The 18,570-nt window shown below is 39.4% G+C and overlaps 1 protein-coding gene across 1 annotated transcript in view; it reads right to left on the reverse strand.

The window, feature by feature from the left end:
- Nucleotides 1–18,570, reverse strand: part of nfasca (neurofascin homolog (chicken) a) — a 92,858-nt gene that overhangs the window by 68,780 nt on the left and 5,508 nt on the right. The gene's annotated exons all lie outside the window — the stretch shown is intronic.

Raw genomic sequence — 18,570 nt, forward strand, 5'->3', positions numbered from 1 at the left:
ACAGCGCAGTCCATCTCCCTGTCCATCTCGTATATGTTCTCCGTTTGTTTTTCCGTGACATAAAGGTCAACAGGAAACTGATTCAATACACATCAACTTATCGAGAGCTACAGTGCCACCTATGGACTAGACAAATTGTCCAGTTACCTAACTCAGACTATGTATTTAGCTCGATTAAACATGCTGAACATGCTGAATGATATGAAGTAAAGTTGGGAAAGTGTCTGTTCACCGTTACAATCAGTGAAAACCAAAGAATTACATTTAGTCATACGTTAGGTAACTAGCTGTGATCCTGACTTGGTAGCACTGACCTGCAGGTCTGTTATTGCTCTGTAATGGCCAGGATCATTTCCAACACAGTGGTCTGCTGGAACAATTAGGACGACTGACAACAGCAGACTCAACAGACTAATTCACAACACTGCTTCAGTCATGAGGGAGGAGTTGGTGGAGCTGCTGTACCGTCAGCCTACCCCTTACCCCCATCATTACAACATATCCCATCCTTTGTCTCCTATTTAACCAGCGACACAGGTTCAGACTAAGTGCTGAAACAGGGGTTCAGACAGACTGTGCAGTGAGCTCCATCAGCCCTCTCTTTCTTTATGTAGCACAACTACAAATTAGCACTGCGCCCAACACCGAGTTATCAGTGTACCAAACTGGAACGGAAAACAGTTGACAAATGTCCCCAAGCATTTTTAAAGGGCTTAGACATACCATAGAAAACAAACAAATGATTAAAAAATTGCCTCCACCCTTAGAAAAACAGTGATGAAAATAGTAAGAAAGAAAGAGTGAGAGACAGGGAGTGGTGAGGGAGCAGCTGTTGCAGACAGTAAGGAAGACGGAAAGGCTCACTGTCTGGAGATAAACAAGCCACACACCGGTAATTAAGCAACCGTTGCTATGGCTACACTGATGATGAATACTACACACATGTGTAAAACACAAGCAACAGACTGATTTAATCCTGCACTTTGACAGAAGGCGCTCACGAGTGAAAACAACTCAATGGTAGAAAAGAGCCTTAAAATGAGCTTTTCCCTTTTTCCCCACAGAATATGTAAATAATCTGTAGTCGCTGAAACACATGAATAATTAAAAACATTCTAATAAATACTAAGTGCTGCCAATTTACAGAAAGGATTAGTCATCAACTACTTGAATTGAAACTTGAATTTTCATAGCTGAAGTCTGCATTTTATCTGTTTTTGTTCACAAAAACAGATAAACTCAGTTAAACTCATCAGAGAGATCTGCATTACCTGTAATGTCAGTCATAATATCAATACCAGAGTACAACATGCATGTGCTCTGTGATGCAGTGACATTAGAGTCCTCTGGCTGGGTCATACTTTCTGCATCTTCTTGACATAGATTTAGTCTTCTACCCATTTCTGTGGTTGTCTATGTGGACCCTATGGATGACCACAGGGACACCATCAGTTTGACTCCATGTTTGATTACCAATGAAGCAACAGAGCAAAACGCTAACTACACAATGTTAGGGCATCCAATAAAATTGAAGGCCAAAATACCAAAATCTTATTTTGTAAAAAGACACGATTTGCCTCTTTATATAATCCCAGACTGGCTCCAGGATGTTTAGATCAAGGCTCTGGGATGAGGTGGTCGGGGGGAGGTTTCACACCATCTGCTGCAGGACTCATGGTTCTTCTGGTCTCTGCAGACACATCCTAATGACTCTGGCAGTGTGTTTGTGCTCGTTGTCCTGCTGCACAGTGAATCTGGGACAATAAGACGCCTCCTGAGGAGACTGTTTGACGGATTAGAATGTGAACATCCAACATATCAAAAGTCTTTTGTGAAGTATAGCTGGTGACACAAATTCTAACGGTTAGCCAGAAAGTTAACCCACTAATAGAAAGTGAGAGGTTTGGCTTCCATCAAACCCTTCACCACAAATATTTTGTTTGAATATTGAAGCATTATCTGAAAGAACACGGTACCATGGGTTCAAAATGAAGAGCTGCAGAATAAAATGTATATGGATGTGGAGCCAAATCTCTACAGCAGGACTTGCATTGTCTAATTTAATTCTTTATTACACAGCGTGTATGAATGTAGTTCATGCTCAATATATATTATGTAGTGTCTTATTTCCGGTGAAGATTACAAATTTAGCTTTTTTGTTTTTGCACAGCATACATCAAAGCCTTCCAATCGAGATAATGTACATACAACTTAGATACAGTGTAGATAGACATGATAAAGACAAAAGTTTTAAAATGTGAAACAATGAGGGGGCAGGGAACAACTGACTACACACAGTGACAGCAGGACACGGCAGCAGTAGTGTGTGTGTGTGTGTGTGTATAGACTTCTTCCCTTATTGTCAAGTCAAATAAAGGTTGGCGCGCGCCAAGCCTGTTGTTAAGACTCGGACCCTCCGCCCCCCCCCCCAAAAAAAGCCTGTGAAACCACCATGCTTCACCACACACAGACACACACTTCAATCCCCCATGTCTTTGTCTCCAGCAACAGGAGGTGTGGTCGTTTTCCTACGGTTAATGAGTTGGCGGGGCCAAGCGGAGGCACGGGTCATTCATTCATTTAACCCTAAGTCTCCTAAGCCCACTTCCTCAGTAAGAAATACACAAAAAATACACACACACACACACACACACACACACACACACACACACACACACACGTAGTCCTGGCGTCTGGTGTTACAATAGTCTATGATAGCAGCTGGTCAGCAGCAGCCATTAGAGCTGCGCACATGTACACACATGCACAAACACGCACACACGCACAAACATGTACAAGCTCCTGCATGTCTAATGACGTGCCAAGACAACATATGAACAAGAGAAGAAGACTTGGCTGACCATCTGTGGCATGAAGGCCACGTGGAACATCTGCATCAATCAATAATTCACACTCTCACACACTGGCATGCACACATGAACGCAATAGTCAGGATATTGTACATTCTTATAGGCACATACTGTAGGTCTACTGAGTATGTGGTTATGTATAACAATTACATGTAATACACAATACTGTTAGTGTCTTTCCATTTTAGTTCCAAACAAATCACTTCTAACAGATCGAACTCAAGCGAAAACCAACTAAAAACTTGCCACCACAAAGTGTGTTGTAGCGTTTACACATAGCACCATTCTCGTTTGTGGAGACCAGCTGGGCGCGTCTCACCTGAATGCCAACTGAGGAGTGCATAGCCCGAATTATTCCGGCTGATTTCGTCTCTTTGAGTTTTTTCATTAAAAAAAAAACAAAACAAAAACCTAAAGAATTGGAAGTGGAACACACATGGAAATCAAAACGCTCTGTGTAGAAGTATGATTAAATTGTCTGTAAGTGCGCAGCTGCTGCAGTTCATAAAGACATCAGTTGTGTGAAAGGACTGGATCACACACACACACACACACACACACACACACACCTCCCCCACTTCTGGAAAACACCTGCAGCCATGGTTGTTATCGGGAACAGAGCACAGCAGCATGAACACTTCACACATCCCTTAATGAAATCAACTCAAACTGCTGTGGATTATTTCCATTGTCATTAAATCTGTCAATTATTTTCTTGAATAATCACATAATTGTTAAAACAAACAAAAATGATCATGATCTCATCCTGTTTAAATATCCAGTCAATATTATTCGTTGCACCAAAAATCTTACAAAAGTGAGACTAAATTATTTTCTACACACTGGTGTGCCTAACATTTAATATGAAGCCTGTGTTCTCTATCAGCACTTACCTGAACTCACACACAAGGCAGGATGATGTCAGGGTCCAAACCAATCAAATGCAGAGGAGGGGTGGGATTTTGCCTCTGATTGGCTGTAATCCAGGTATTTCAGACACTGTGTGTGTGTGTGTGTGCACTGCAGCAGAAATGAGAACAAACGAGACATGCTAGATGCTTATAGCAGTGTGGTGCAGTCTTTATGCCACATACCCACTACAAAAGGGTCCAAATTTTCCATAACACCGTTGTTGTTTTTCGACAGAACTTGTGCGTTGAAAATTGTTGGAGCATCTCAATGTTGTGAATGAAAAAGTTAGTTGCACCAGTGCAACCTCTGCAAAAAAGTTAGCCTAGCCCTGTAATGACATTCAAGTTGTCCTGCCAGCCAATCTGAAAAGTGAACCGTGTAACATACCACATAATAACATCCGGTAGGAATATTAAAGGACCATTACACTGATTTTTTGGGGGGTTCTTTATACTGTGATGCTCACTGTAAAACCATGACATATGAGATAGTTATGTTTTGCCACAAATGTTCCTTCTGCACACTTGAATGAACTAAAGATGGCTCAGCAACAGAATTACGTGATGGATGAGTCTATTAGAGTGGCCTTCATCACTCACACACTGTTAACCTGTCAACACTGGCCTGTGTGTTTTGAAGGTCACAAGCTGAAGTGATTGTATGGTCACTTCCTTCTAATCCCTACCTTGGCATTCAAGAATGACCTTCCATGCTCCATTGACTTCAGATTACCTTACACACAGCCCCACAGCAATGTGGGCACACACACATACAGTATGCACACGCACGCACACACACACAGAAGTCCATAAGTAAAACAAACAAGTATGGTTGATCTCAGGACTAAGACTTAGAAATTATTTTACAAAGCTAAATAAAAAGTACAATATTAAATTTGGTGATCAGTGTCTTGCCTGAGGACGCAATGACATACAGACTTGAGGAACCAGGGATTTAACAACCAACCTTCTGGATAAATGACAACCTGCTCAACCAAGTGAACCACCGTCGCCCAATAATCTCCTTTACACAAGGGCTGACATCAAGTTTACTCCAAAAAATGATTTTGTATGCTTAGATCAAGACTTGTCAAAACTGATATGTCACAACCTATACTGTATACAAAATAAAATCAGGTGTGAGCAACAAGGCCAAATTAATAACAAGAAGGTTCCTTCGGATGCTTCTCACAAAAGATTTTCAGTTTGTGTCTTTTTATACAAGACTCGTTCTCCCACATCATGATGTTTTACCTCGCAGCAGTTAATTTGGTAAGTTTGTGTAATTTGAGTAAATCTGAGCGAAGGATTTCAAACATTGAATTTATAAAATAACACAGAAATACTTTGATTTGGTGTTGCAAAAGTACACTCAGGAAGACAGTTTCGTTTGTTTGTGTCCTCCATTGTCACCTCAAAACAAAATAAAATCCTCTTCTGATAAGCAAAGAGAGCATAGATGCAGATCAAGCTTTGCTCACAGCAACCTCTCTGAATTACTTCATGTGTTTCTGACGTGGATATTTTTGAACTTTTTGAAAAAAAATTGCATCTTTTTGATGCAAATATTAATATTTTTAACAATGCACCAGATTAGAGAGATCAAAATGTTATACTATTTGCAGCATTAGTTCAGTGAAAATCTCTCACAGCACCATGCAAAATTGATATGGAAAGTAAAATACCTCTAAATTACTCGATATTTAATCAAATCAGGACCTTGTGATAGAAATCTAATACATTCAGGAAATCAGCAGCCATAGACAGCCCTATTAGTGTTACTCTTGTTTCACAAAGAGTCTCCAGAAAGAAATGTGAAGTCAATCTCTCTTGCATGTGATGTCACAACTGGAAAAGTTGTATGAGCCTTTTAATCAGACTTTAAATGCCTCAACAGAGAGACCCAGTCACAGCCATCTCATTAGAGGTAAGTGTAATCTATGTGTTCAGTTATTTAGCATGGCCCTTACAGGATGTTATTGAAACTGAGATGGCCTTGAGTTCGATAAAGGTTCCCCGCCTCTGATTTAGAGCCACTGACCTTCAACATTATAGCACAGGCTTTACAATGAAACAACTCTCCACCGAACCTTTATAAGAAGCTCCAATATGTCTGTTCATGCATGCTCTCAACGCAGCTCATCTTCTCGTCTGCTCCTGTCTATACATTTTAATGCCCCAATCACCGTTCATCCAAAGACAATCTGAGCTACCCACTTTCCTCAGGGGTTTGAACTTTGAGGTGATTGGCCATCAACTCGGACTATGGCTGGACCTCTGTCCAATCAAGTCAGTCAATGTCCTGCACTATCCTAATTAAAACACACTGAAACACAGAGGTCCAGAGGATAATTGGAGGGCAAGGAACACAGGAACAGGACAGATGACCTATTTGATCTCTTCCCCATATTTATTCCCCACTGTCTTCATTTACTTTTATGCAACTAATGCAATCAGTCTGTTTTTTTTCTGGACTTGAAGTGTGATTAATGCATCTTGCAAGGTTAACGATTGTTAAAAATTGCAATTGTCAACAAGATATCTTGAATCCTGATCCTTCACCAGATCATAGAGAAAATCGAATAATTTCTTCCTCCATACATTTCTGCAAAATGTCATCAAAACCAGTACTTTTTGAGTTTTACTGTTCACAAATAGACAGACAGACAGACAGATGTGGCCAAACACACAACCCTTTTGGTTGAGGTAAAGATGGAGATGGGACTAGAATTGGAACTCGATTAGAGAAAGCAGTGAGACGTTTCCTGTGAAGTGTTGTGCTTGTTATACAATACTTAACTGAAAGCAGAAAAAGAACAAATTGTTTTCCATGTGCTTTCTGGGAAACTGCACAAGAAAAGCACAATACTCTGTTTCACCCTGACACTCAGCCTGGTTTCTCCAAGATCAGCTTCACCCTCAAAAAGTTAATAAATATCAGTCTGAAGCAAAGAGCTTCAAGAAAGAAAAATGAGTAGGGTGCATCCCGATAGCTATGTGGCACATTTATTACCAACCAACTGCCAAATACATAACACTTAATTAACAACAATAACAAATGCATAGCTTCACAAGATCTTAGAAGAGTCCAGGACAAATTTCCCTAGACAAGAACTAGAATTTTGCACACACACCAACTAGTGATAGTGAATTTGACCTCTGCATTTAACCTGCCCTTTTTACACACCAGTAGAGAACACACACAATAGCCAGGCGGAGGAGCAGTGGGCAGCATTGTTCTGTGCCTGGGTAGCAATGGGCCTTGCTCCTTCAGTCACAAGCCCAATTCCTTTCCTCTTGACAATGGGCCACCCACTACAAAAAAAGTACACATTGATTGATATATTGATACTGAAGATGGATGACAACTGTGGCCCCCATCATGACGTGTATCACAAAGACAAGAAAATCAAATCTTCCATGGCCCCGTCTTCTATGCTCGTTTCAAGCACGTTTTATTTCATTGATCCAACTCTGTAGTCTCTGGGTGTCTTTGGCATATACACATATATATACACATACATATATATATATATATACACACATACATATACATATATACACATATATACATATACATATATATATATATATATATATAATGCAATAATTGGGGGCAAATATATATATCAAAGAAACAAGCATGGAACAGTAAAGGAGATGAACTCAAACCAAGAGGAACATGAAGAGGAAACATGTAACCCAGATTGCCATGACAGCTCAATGCCTGAGGCCAGAATGAACGTCTGTCACTCAGAGCACTGATACACTCCCTGCGCACGTATGACTACATAATGAAGACTATGTGAACACATCTAAGTGGACCCATGCACACTGTCGTCCCCTGTGACTGACAAGAAATCACGACAGTGGTGACCAGATTAGTCATCAGATTAGCTGCTGAGTGAATGAATCAAGTACAGTCTAAATTAGCTCAATGGTCTCTTTAATGTACATGAGGCACTTCAGTAATCATGCACAGGGATTAAACTAGGATTAAGACCATGTTTAATCACAGAATTATTTTTGGCCTCTGTGTAGAACCAGATTATGGCTGCATGACTTAGTAGCAGTGATCAAAATAACAGCCTGGTTCTCCATTATAAACTCTTGAATGAGTTTCTCCACAACACCTTAGGCTTTGTGAGAATGTGAGAAGAGAAGTGAAAGCTATGAAAAATTCATTCATAGTTCATTACAGCCGGTCAGATACAGCAGTGTAACTATTATAGGGCACAGGTGTATGCCACCTTACAGGTGTATGCTACCTTACAGATACAATTTTTATCAGGCACTTGTTCTCGGGCTGAAACTCACAATTATTCTCATAATCGATTAATCTGTCCATCATTTTCTTGAGTAATCAAGTACTTGTTTGGTCCATAAAATGTCAGAAATGAAAAATGTTGATCGTTGCTTCCCAAAATGATGACATTTTCAAATGTCTTGCGTTTTGTCTACAAACCAAAATGACTTGTTTTAATGATTTCTTTGTTGTATTAAGTAATGAAACCAGAAAATAAAGAAGCTGAAAAATCAGAAAGCTTGTTTTCATGATGAAAAACATAAAAACATTCAAACCGATTAACTGACTATTAAAAATAGATGACAACGAATTTAGCAATCAATTAAACGAATAACTGTTGTAGCCCTAATACAAACCATCAATCACAGCACTGTAGGTGAGGTTAAAAAAGGGAATGTCATCCTACCGAGTACCCAACCCCCAACGGATAGAAAAAAATGTGTGGATGAGATTAACTCATCTGTTCATGTCACTGTGTATCGACCTCCACAAATAACAGCTATAAAATAGTATAGTTATTTAATCATCACATATCAAAACTGAAATTTACACTGAAAGATGATTTATTTTACTGGGCAACACTGAGAGCTATTATTGCATGGACCTACATGAACATGTTAACATGTGTCTTCAACAGCCATCCTTGAGCCAAATAAACTCCTGTATGTAAACATACCTTTAGCACCTAACATCACACTCGTTAGCGTCTTTCAATGACCACAGAATCAATACCAGACTAGTATGACTGTGCATAACTGAGCAGCACTGAAAAGCTGTTTCTACAAGGCAGTCCTGATATTGGGTGTGTAACAGCTGCAAATAGCAGGCTGGCAAAAATGCAAAGGACCATTATACAAATTAATGGACGTCATTTTCTGAACAGAAATTACACCGACTCTGTAATAAAAGGTAATTTGCGCTTCAAATCAAAGCAGACAGGGTGTCATTTGGTTTGGTTGAGTGTTGTATTATGCAGTCTGAATGAAACTAGGGCAGAGGAGACACACACACACACATACTCACAGTCGTGATAGAGTTAAATGAAAAGGAAATCAGGCAGACAAATCAGGTCTGTGGTGGAGAAACACACTGAGAGCTAATGAGGACTGTGTGTATGTGTGTGTGAGTGTGTGTGCACTGTCCATGCACATAATTGTTAATGAAGAGCTGTCATCTGTGAGCAGCCCAAACAAGCCAAGACATGCACTATCTCTAAAATGTCTAAACCAAGTGGAAAATCTAATCATCAGACTGCATCTTCATATTAAAGAACACAGAGCGTCCATCCTAAAACATGTTTAACCAACTAGTGATGAGACTCAACAATCAACTCCCCTCTTTGTATGCTTATTTTCAAATGTGTGCATAAAAACCTTGATGGAAACATAGTAGCTAATTTTTTTCATGTTTTTATACTTGAGGGAAATGTGAAATAAAGGTGAAAAGTTGGCATATCCAAAAATGAAAATAAGTGAAACAGAAATAGATTCAGCAAAAAAAACAATTATATTTTGAAATCACATAACTGAGTTATCCATCCAGCTTCTGCCTTTAGCTAGAAAATTGGCACAAAAAAAAAGGCAGACACAGCAGAAACAGGGAACGAGAAAAGAGATAATTCGACTGATATGGAGTGCACATCGTTCCTCGACTTAGTGCAAGAAGCAATTATGTCTACTACAATATTAGATGAGAAACAGCAAAACACGACCAGCTCCTGGCGCTCCAGCCACTGCTTATCGCTGTGAACAAATGCCTAATATTCACTTAACAGCAATGGATGGAAAAACACAAAAATGTGCATTTCTTTCCACCAATTTTTTTCAAAAATGTGTTCAAATTCATGATATGCTCTGAAGGAAACTTGGGAATTGTTCATCACAGTGTAACAAAATGGTGCTGAACCTTTGAAATCCATCACGTCTTCATACATAATTATGTACAGTGCATATGTACACACATGTACAGGCACTGTAATGACCCACCCCTCATTTCATCATCTCCTCGTTTGGTCTTTATGAATTCTGACACCTCCTCCCCTCCATCTTGATTTGGTCATTTTTCTTTCCCTCTCGGCTTGTCTCTGTGTCTCTCGATCACTGCCCCCATATTTCTCTGCTCTGTGTCCCCTCTGTCCAGCGGCTGCCGTCTTTTTTTAACCCACTTTCAAGGCAGAACAATGGGGACAATGGGGAGGGAGCCCCTGAGGCAAGGGGAGGAGATGTGAATCGCAGGGCCAATGCAAGTATCAAAAGACTGCTCCCCACTGAGAGCAGGAGAGAGAGAGACAGAGAGACACAGACAAAATGACAGAAAGGGAGGGAGAGCGAGCACTACTGCCCATCTGCTGAGGTGCTGAAAGGAAAGAGGGGATGTGACAGAGTGTGTGTGTGAGAGAGAGAGAACACGACACACTGGACAGTGACATGCTCCCTCCTCTTCTCGGTCTCTTATTGTTCATGTCCACTGCTCCTTTTAGATATATTCATCACCACTGTAAAGTGACACTTGAATTTTTTAACAAATGTTGTATTAAACTGGTGAATCAACGACTGAATTTAATGAATTAATCCTTTAAAGCAGCACCTTTTATGATACGTTTGCTGTTGTTTTTTTCATTTGCTAATGGAAAAATTAAGAAAGAAATTCCCGCAACTGTCTATCAGACATGAGTATAGTACACAAGTGCTTTCTCTACATTGTATGGTTCATTCAAACTGCTGCAGTGAGCAGAAAGGACCACAGTATGTGGAGTCTTATGTATTGTACGTTTGCATTGTGTGCGCGCTTGAATTGTGAGTGCATTGTATGCGTACTGTAGCGTATCCTGCAGATATGGACGGACTACAGTGAATGTGGCATTAATGTATGCAACAACAAGACCTGCATTGATTGCAGACACACAACAGTTTGTTGGCATTGGAAACAGAACTTGTTAGATGAGACCCTGGTAACATCATATTCTTAAACTTAAATCCTTGGAGTGACTCACAAAAACCAATATATTATTTTGTTTATCTTTATATCATTTAAGTAAGAAGAAACATGTACTTAAATGCCACTAAAACAAACACATGTTTCAACTAACCACTATCAAGTACAAACAAACATTCAATGTGATGTGAAGATGTGATCACCAGGGATTTTTTTAGGATTCACAAGGGTGTACGTGTAAACTTCAGATTAAAGTTTTTAAAACCCTCACTTGCTTTGATTGCTTTGTGAAGGTCTGGTGACCATGTGTGATCCAAGTTCATAATCTGTGTGCAATGTACATATAGCCTGATATATATCCATAATCTCCAACTCATTTGAATATCCCTGGTGGATTGTTAGGGTCACATATCCGTGAAAAAGTGTTGTTGGCAAAAACACTGGGATATTTTGGCAGGAATGTGTGTCCTGGAGATATGATTACTGGAAGAGCACATTTGGGATGTTGGCTTTGGAGAGGACTTCTACAGAGTCTGTTGTGCAAGAAAACATCCAATGTTCAAGCTGATCAGCTGGACCATTGGTTATTTATGTCAAAGCAATATATGCCATTTTCACAAGTTAAACATTAAGTTATTGAAGGTAAACTGGCATCCATCATATGACAAACTGACTGTGAGTGTTATATGTGTACAGACGTTTTTGTTGCTACATTTACATGACATTAGACAAGTAAAATAGTGCGTGTCGGTGTTATTCTGACTAAATTCTGACTTAAAAAATAGTACAGCAGCCCAGACGAATTTCTCAAAGTTGGACTAACACATGTTAGGGAGTCAAACTACTATTCAATCAGACCAGTCAGAACCAAGTTGGGCTGGACACTCCGAGTATGCACCACAGATCCAACCCCCAGCTAATGCTCAGAAATAATAGAAGAATAAGAAAACCCCGGCAAAAACATGCCGAAGTTCAGACCAGTACATTTTCTTTAATTTAATGCTCTGTCATCTTAAACTGGAAGTTCTTAGGAATACTCAACAACTCGATAACAACTAGCCGCATGCTAGACCAGAAACCACTTTCTTCAGCAGAGCCATTGCCTGTATACTGGGACAAGGACTGCAGTCCAAGTGAACAGCATACTGATCGATTTTGTGAGAGTAAGATGTGAACTGTGGTTAGGTTAAGGTTAGGGATGGCCATTAACTGGTTATATTTAAGATTAAAAAACATAGATTGTATATAATAACTGACATTATTGTTGTGAAGCCTTTAAAAACTCAGTATGACAGTTTTTGAAAACAGAAATTCATAGTTATTCATAATTAGTCAAATGAGAGTAGGCTCATGGACTTCAGAGTCACCTTGTGGGGGCTACTTCCATCCTCCTTCTTTGGCTTAGTTGTTCATCTCTTTAGGACCTTTTCTGGCATAAAAACACTGATCTCGTAAGGGCCAGTCGCCCTCGTGGACACCAAAGCCCAATGAAGCAGAACCTCATTCCTGAGGAACTGGTTAAATTCCAGGCTAAGATTGGAATTGGATTTAGGATACGGTCCGAATTAGGCATTATCTGGTTGTGGTTAGGGATAAGGCTTTGTTTAGGCTCAAATAATTAGAAGTCAAGGCAGTGTCCTGATAGGAATAGTGGCACAAACTTCTGTGTTTGTGTGCATTCAAAGGTGTCAATCATATCAGGTGACAGTCTGGGTGGGTTAACTGTGATCCATACAGCAGAGAGGAGTGGGAAAGCCCTGCAGGGTTAACTTAACATAGTGAGCAGTTCACTCCTTTGTTAAGTAGTTTAGGTGGTGCAGCTTGATAATGAGGAAAGCCTTTCATAGCAGACACTCTTCACCTGCCTGGCAGATGCACTCAGTCAGCTGGAGGAAAACAGTGCAGTGGCAGATGGGATGCATGGTGAGAATGGCCCTGAAGGCTTTAAGCTTTAGTTACACTCAGGGTGGAACAGAACTAAAAGGTCAGCTGACACCTCACAACTGTTTTAAACATATACTGCCCCTCTTCAGGATAACTTCCAGAAAAAATATAAGAGCTACAGCAGAGATTCGGGGCTAAGAGAATCATCAGAATCTATTCATTTCAGTCTCAAATGTGTGAGACAAAAGAAGTGAATAAAAAGAAAAATGGGTCATTGTCTCAACACTGATAATTGAAAATGAATGGTTCATTCAAACACTGACAACAGGTCACAGTGCGCCATAAGTGTGCCATGTGACACTGCATTTTAGTATGGAGTATACATATGGCACCTGTGATGAGCATGAAACTACAGGAACGTTGTTGCATTCGTGTCAGTTTGGTCATGATTGTTGTGAGATGGTATATGGTTTAAACATTTATAGAAGGAGTAAGCAAATAATGAAATATGTTGTACTTTCAATACAAATATATTTTCTGAAGCATGTTCATTTATATTTGGGACAGCATACCTATCTATTGTTTCCATTTCTGTTACATATTTAAAGACTTTTCACTTAATGATGTGGCAAATTTAAGCATGATGACAAAAATGAACAAATGTGCAAGAGTTAGTGAAGTGTCCATACCCAAACTTAAGAGTCCTTTAGAGGCTGAAGATATTCATTACATTCCACAATACAACTGCTGCAATAATGATAACTAATACTAATAACAATTATATTACTTTTTATGTTTATAATCACTTAAGAAGAAAAATGTACTGTACATTAGGGAAATAAATGTCACTATAACAAACAAAAGTTGCAACTAATCAATGTTAAGTACACAAACATTCAATGCAAATTCATTTAAAAACAAAAAAAGGAAATTTTACTGACAACAATATAGAGGATTATATGGTGTGTGTGATCCAAGTTTTTATAACCCTGAGAAATTGTTATGGTCACATAACAGTGAACAACTGTTGAATGGTTTGGCAGGGAAGTGTATCCTGTAGAAATGATTCATGCAATAGCTCATTTGGGATGTTGGCTTTGGAGAGGAGAAACAGTACAGAGTCTGTTGTGCAAGAAAACATGAGGCATCCGAAGTTCAAGCTGATCAGATGGACCATTATATATTCATAGCAAAGCAATATACAGTACGACATTTTCAAGTGATGAGTTAAACGTAAAGAAAGTTACTTAAGGTTAACGAACTGAGTGTTGTACGCGTATGTTTTTGTTAGTTCTTCAAGACTTTTTCAGGTTCAAAACAGTCAGTACATTTAGATGACATTTCAAAAAAAAAATGTATTCATTGATAATCAACAGTGTATGTATGTCTAGGATATTTAGGGTACTGTGTGTCATGATCTTGACCCAGCAGGCATCACTGCTCTTTGGGTTTCCTCTAACAGAAATATATGGTTGCTATGGGAGGCCAAAGGCACAGAGAAACAGATTGATTAGCACAGTAACCACATTTGCACTTAAAGGTTGGATGGAGTCTCTTAATGATTAACCATGCAGGTTTTGTAATGGGGCTCATTTCCTCCACACACACACAAACACACACACACACACACACACACACACACACTCACACAGCAGCAGCATCTGCTTCTTGTTTTTGGTCAGAAGCTGACTCCTCTCACACACACACACACACACACACACACACACATTACCAGCCTTGGTCATCTCTGCATACCCGTCACATAATTGATCAATTAGCCCCGTGTGCTCAGTAAGCTCTAAGTCATTTCTGCCTTTCAGTGTCCTGTTCCCGGTTCTGCTCTGTAGGCTGTCCTGTTGTCTGCCATCTGTGTTTTGATCTGCTGCCAACTTGTAACACTGCACTTAAACGCACATGGCAAAGGCGTCACCTGAAATGTTGCTCAGTCACACACTGAATTTGGCAGCCAAGCCTCCCTTTGCTATCACTGCATGCAATGGAAGTTGAGATCAGTCAGCCACATTCTGCCAATATTCCAGCATAGGCAGTAGCCAGTGAAATCACGTTTTATGAGTTTAAGTTTTAACACTAAACACTTGCTATGTAGTAGTTCAAGACTGACATATTGCACAGAGTGAAAATATGCACATGGGAGAGCAAAGTAACCTCCTCTGCATGTGTGTTTGTATTGTGTGTTACAAACAGTTACAAACACCAGTAAACTGTTGGGATTTACACAATCAAGTATTGTGACAACCAAGGGGTAACCGAGGCAAGACTCACAATAAAATAAGTGAGACAGGTCTCAAGTTTAAAAAAAAAAAAAAAAGAAATGTAATATGGGGCTTGGGAAAAGGTCAAACTTGAACAAATGTTCTTCCCTGCTCCACAGTTTTAGTCCTGGGGACAGAGCAGAGAGAGAACACACTATTGGTTGGTTTCTATTTTCTGGCTGCTCTAGTTCTCTTCTGTCCTACCATGGAGCTGGTAAAAACAAACTGAGCGAGTTACTATTTGCTGATTTCATTGATGGGCGGCATGTGTGTCCGCCTCCATGTGCCCAGTGGCTCAGGAGATCTGTTGAATCCCCTGGTTCCACAGTACGAAACTTATTACAGTGTCACATAATTGTGATTCTCTCCAAAATTCTAAATAGTTTCAATACGTTTTTAAACATTGCTTCGGTTTTGATTGGCATAGCCAGTTCCATCTCAAAAGACCTGCACCCTTACAGACATGGTGGAAAACAAAAGCTTCAGTTTCATAAGCAGAATTGATCACAATGACACATCAACTTACACAGTCATTCATCCTCTGGCTCATTTTAACACAATTATGAGTCACAAATTGAAATGTAATCATTCTTCCCAGGTGGGCATCTTATTTTGCACCATATAAAACAAAATATTCTAATACAGACTTTAAAGTTGTTGTTGGGAATATTTGTGATCAACATTCAGTTGCCTTCACGTGGAAAAGAGAGGCATAATATTTCAGACATTCACAATCAGAGAGAGGATGTGTATTCAATAAATCAAGAGATGGAGTTAAATGTTTCCAAAGAGGAGACGACAAAAGCAGCTCCAAACATTATCCTAATAAAATCTGTCGCAGCTGCAGCTCCTACCCAATCAGACAAGTTTGTCTCAGAGGATCTGATCTGTTGAATGTGTTCTCATCTTAACCCTGTAGAAGGTACATTTTAAGAACACCCTGTGGCAAGGGTGTAGCTACAGATTGCAAGTGTGTATCGACTGAGCACAGCTATGACCTTCCTTACCACTCTGGCCTCAGTCTCCTGCAGCGTTCTACATTCTGCATCTGGTCTCCCAACAAGTCAAGAAAACTCTCCTACTCATACGAGTAAAGACACAAAACCCCCTGGATTTGCTGGAGAAATATTCAGAGAAACATGGTTCTGACAAGATACTGACACAACACAACATTGTGATCCTGCTGTATGATCAATTTCGTTACAGTCAGGTGCAACCCAGTGTGAAGTCACTCAGTGGTCTGTGAACTCTCATTTTGAAGCTTTTAGCTTTATATTTTGTCCAGGTACATCAAACCTGCGAGTTAGAATATCAAAGCACATTGTCACATCAAACAATCAGCATCAAAACTCTACTTCTCTTGCTTATAATCCAAGAACCTTCAGCCAGAGAAAAGAAATAGCCCCTCCTCCTCCTCCTCTCTTTTCCTACAGGCTTACAGAAAATATACAGGCTTCCATATGTGATAGAAGTAAATTGCACAAAAATGATCCACAGCAAGTTGATTACTGGTGTTATGAATCAATTGGACTATTTTATGTATGACTTGAAATGCTTAATTATTCATAAATTAGCAGTATTCCTCACAGTACTGCTTTAATGCAAGTAACTAATGTTATCCTGAGAGGGGGACACAGTGGCAATCACTTTGTCTTAGTTATCATTGATTTAACAGCAGCTTTCAACACTACTGATCACGTCATTCCAATTGATCTATTAACAAGTGGCTCAATATCTCAGGCTCTGCCTTTAATTAGTTGCTTGGCCCTATAACATCTGGAGTTCCACAGGGTTCAATTCTGGGCCCAATTCTCTTCTCATTGTATATGCTACCTCTTAGTAACTTAATCAATTCAAGTGCATTTCTCACTACTGTTATACCATTGACACATGTTGCAACACCTGACAACGGTCGTTCAACTAAAGATTTCAATCAGCAGGGTACACCTGTAGGAATTCCCTAGCCTCCAATATCAATTCATTTGCAAGACCCATTCACCAACATGTCCTCATAACAGCATTACAACTCACAAAATCCAATGAACCCACCATCACATATGGTGTGACATTTAGCCTCGAACAACCCAAGGAATGAAAATGCTAATAGAAAATCTTAAAAATACTTTGAAACAATTACAGTAGAAATGTTAATTTAAAACAAGAATCTCCATTAGAGCTTTACAGCATTTCCTAGACCTGATTAGACACATAGATCATTGAGCATATTACTGGCACACTGAATTTTGATTTAATCTAATGAAATCTTATGGTAATGACAGCAGTCATAAATATAATATTAGCTCCCAGCAGCTGTAATGAAATAATATCAGTCCTGGAATCACACCACCCTCATCCCTGTTCTCTGTTTTCTATTCATCCTTTCAGCTGTCTCAGAGGAGACTCAGGCCTGGAGCAGTGAAGACTGCCTCTCTGCATCCTCTGTTTATCCTCTCCATCTGGCAGCCCACCAGACAGTGCAATGCCACTGGCCTTCAATCCAGACACTGACATTATTTTTTTCTTCTTTTTTTAATTCATCTTGGTATGTGCTTCTGCCTCCTTTCCGTCTCTTCCTCTTCTCTTTCCCATCATTCATCTCTTCCCTCTCGTCTCGGTTTCACCTCTCATCGTTCCCTGCCCTCAGAGGAAATATTTAAAAATAGAAGCTGCTGAAAAGCAGAAAACCATGGAGCCTTGTAGGTACAGCTCAGGTAACCTGAGAGACACCGGAGAAGGATTGTGGACAGCAAAGAAAAGGGTCCACTATTGAAAGTTGAATTTACTTCAACATCAATAATACAAAGGTTTATCTATACAATGCCCAAACACATAATTACATTTAATATTTTACAACAGATTCTCTGTTAAACAAGTGTTGTTTTCTCCCCATTAAGAACATTAAGAAAATTAAATCAACTTATATTATATTATATTATATTGTATTATATACAGTATATACAAACACATCAATCTTAACACAATGAAAAATTGATTTTTGACGATTGTTATTGTGATGTTTTGCCATATTATCCAGTACATGTGCCTGGTGTACTTGATTCTAAGTGTTAAGTTTGGTCAATTAGATCAAATACGTTACGGAAAAAAACTATTTGCTCCAAATGTCTGCCTGATAGAACATATTAAATCCTGAGTAACTAGAGTTGATCACTTTCACGTTTAACCTCATGTGATTATGAAGCTTACTTAGATTAAGTTCAAGAAAGAAGGGTTTACACTGGTTTTCCATCTTTTGTTTTTATCATTATTGCTCTTGCCTACATGCAAATGCATTCCCCTTCACAACATTCATAATCATTCTAGTATGACAGTAAATAGCACGTTTGTGACCAGTGATGACCAGTTAAAGCTGCTTTAAACTACAATTTTCACAC

The sequence above is a fragment of the Solea solea genome, chromosome 6 (genome assembly GCF_958295425.1).
Source record: "Solea solea chromosome 6, fSolSol10.1, whole genome shotgun sequence".
NCBI classification, from domain to species: Eukaryota; Metazoa; Chordata; class Actinopteri; order Pleuronectiformes; family Soleidae; genus Solea; species Solea solea.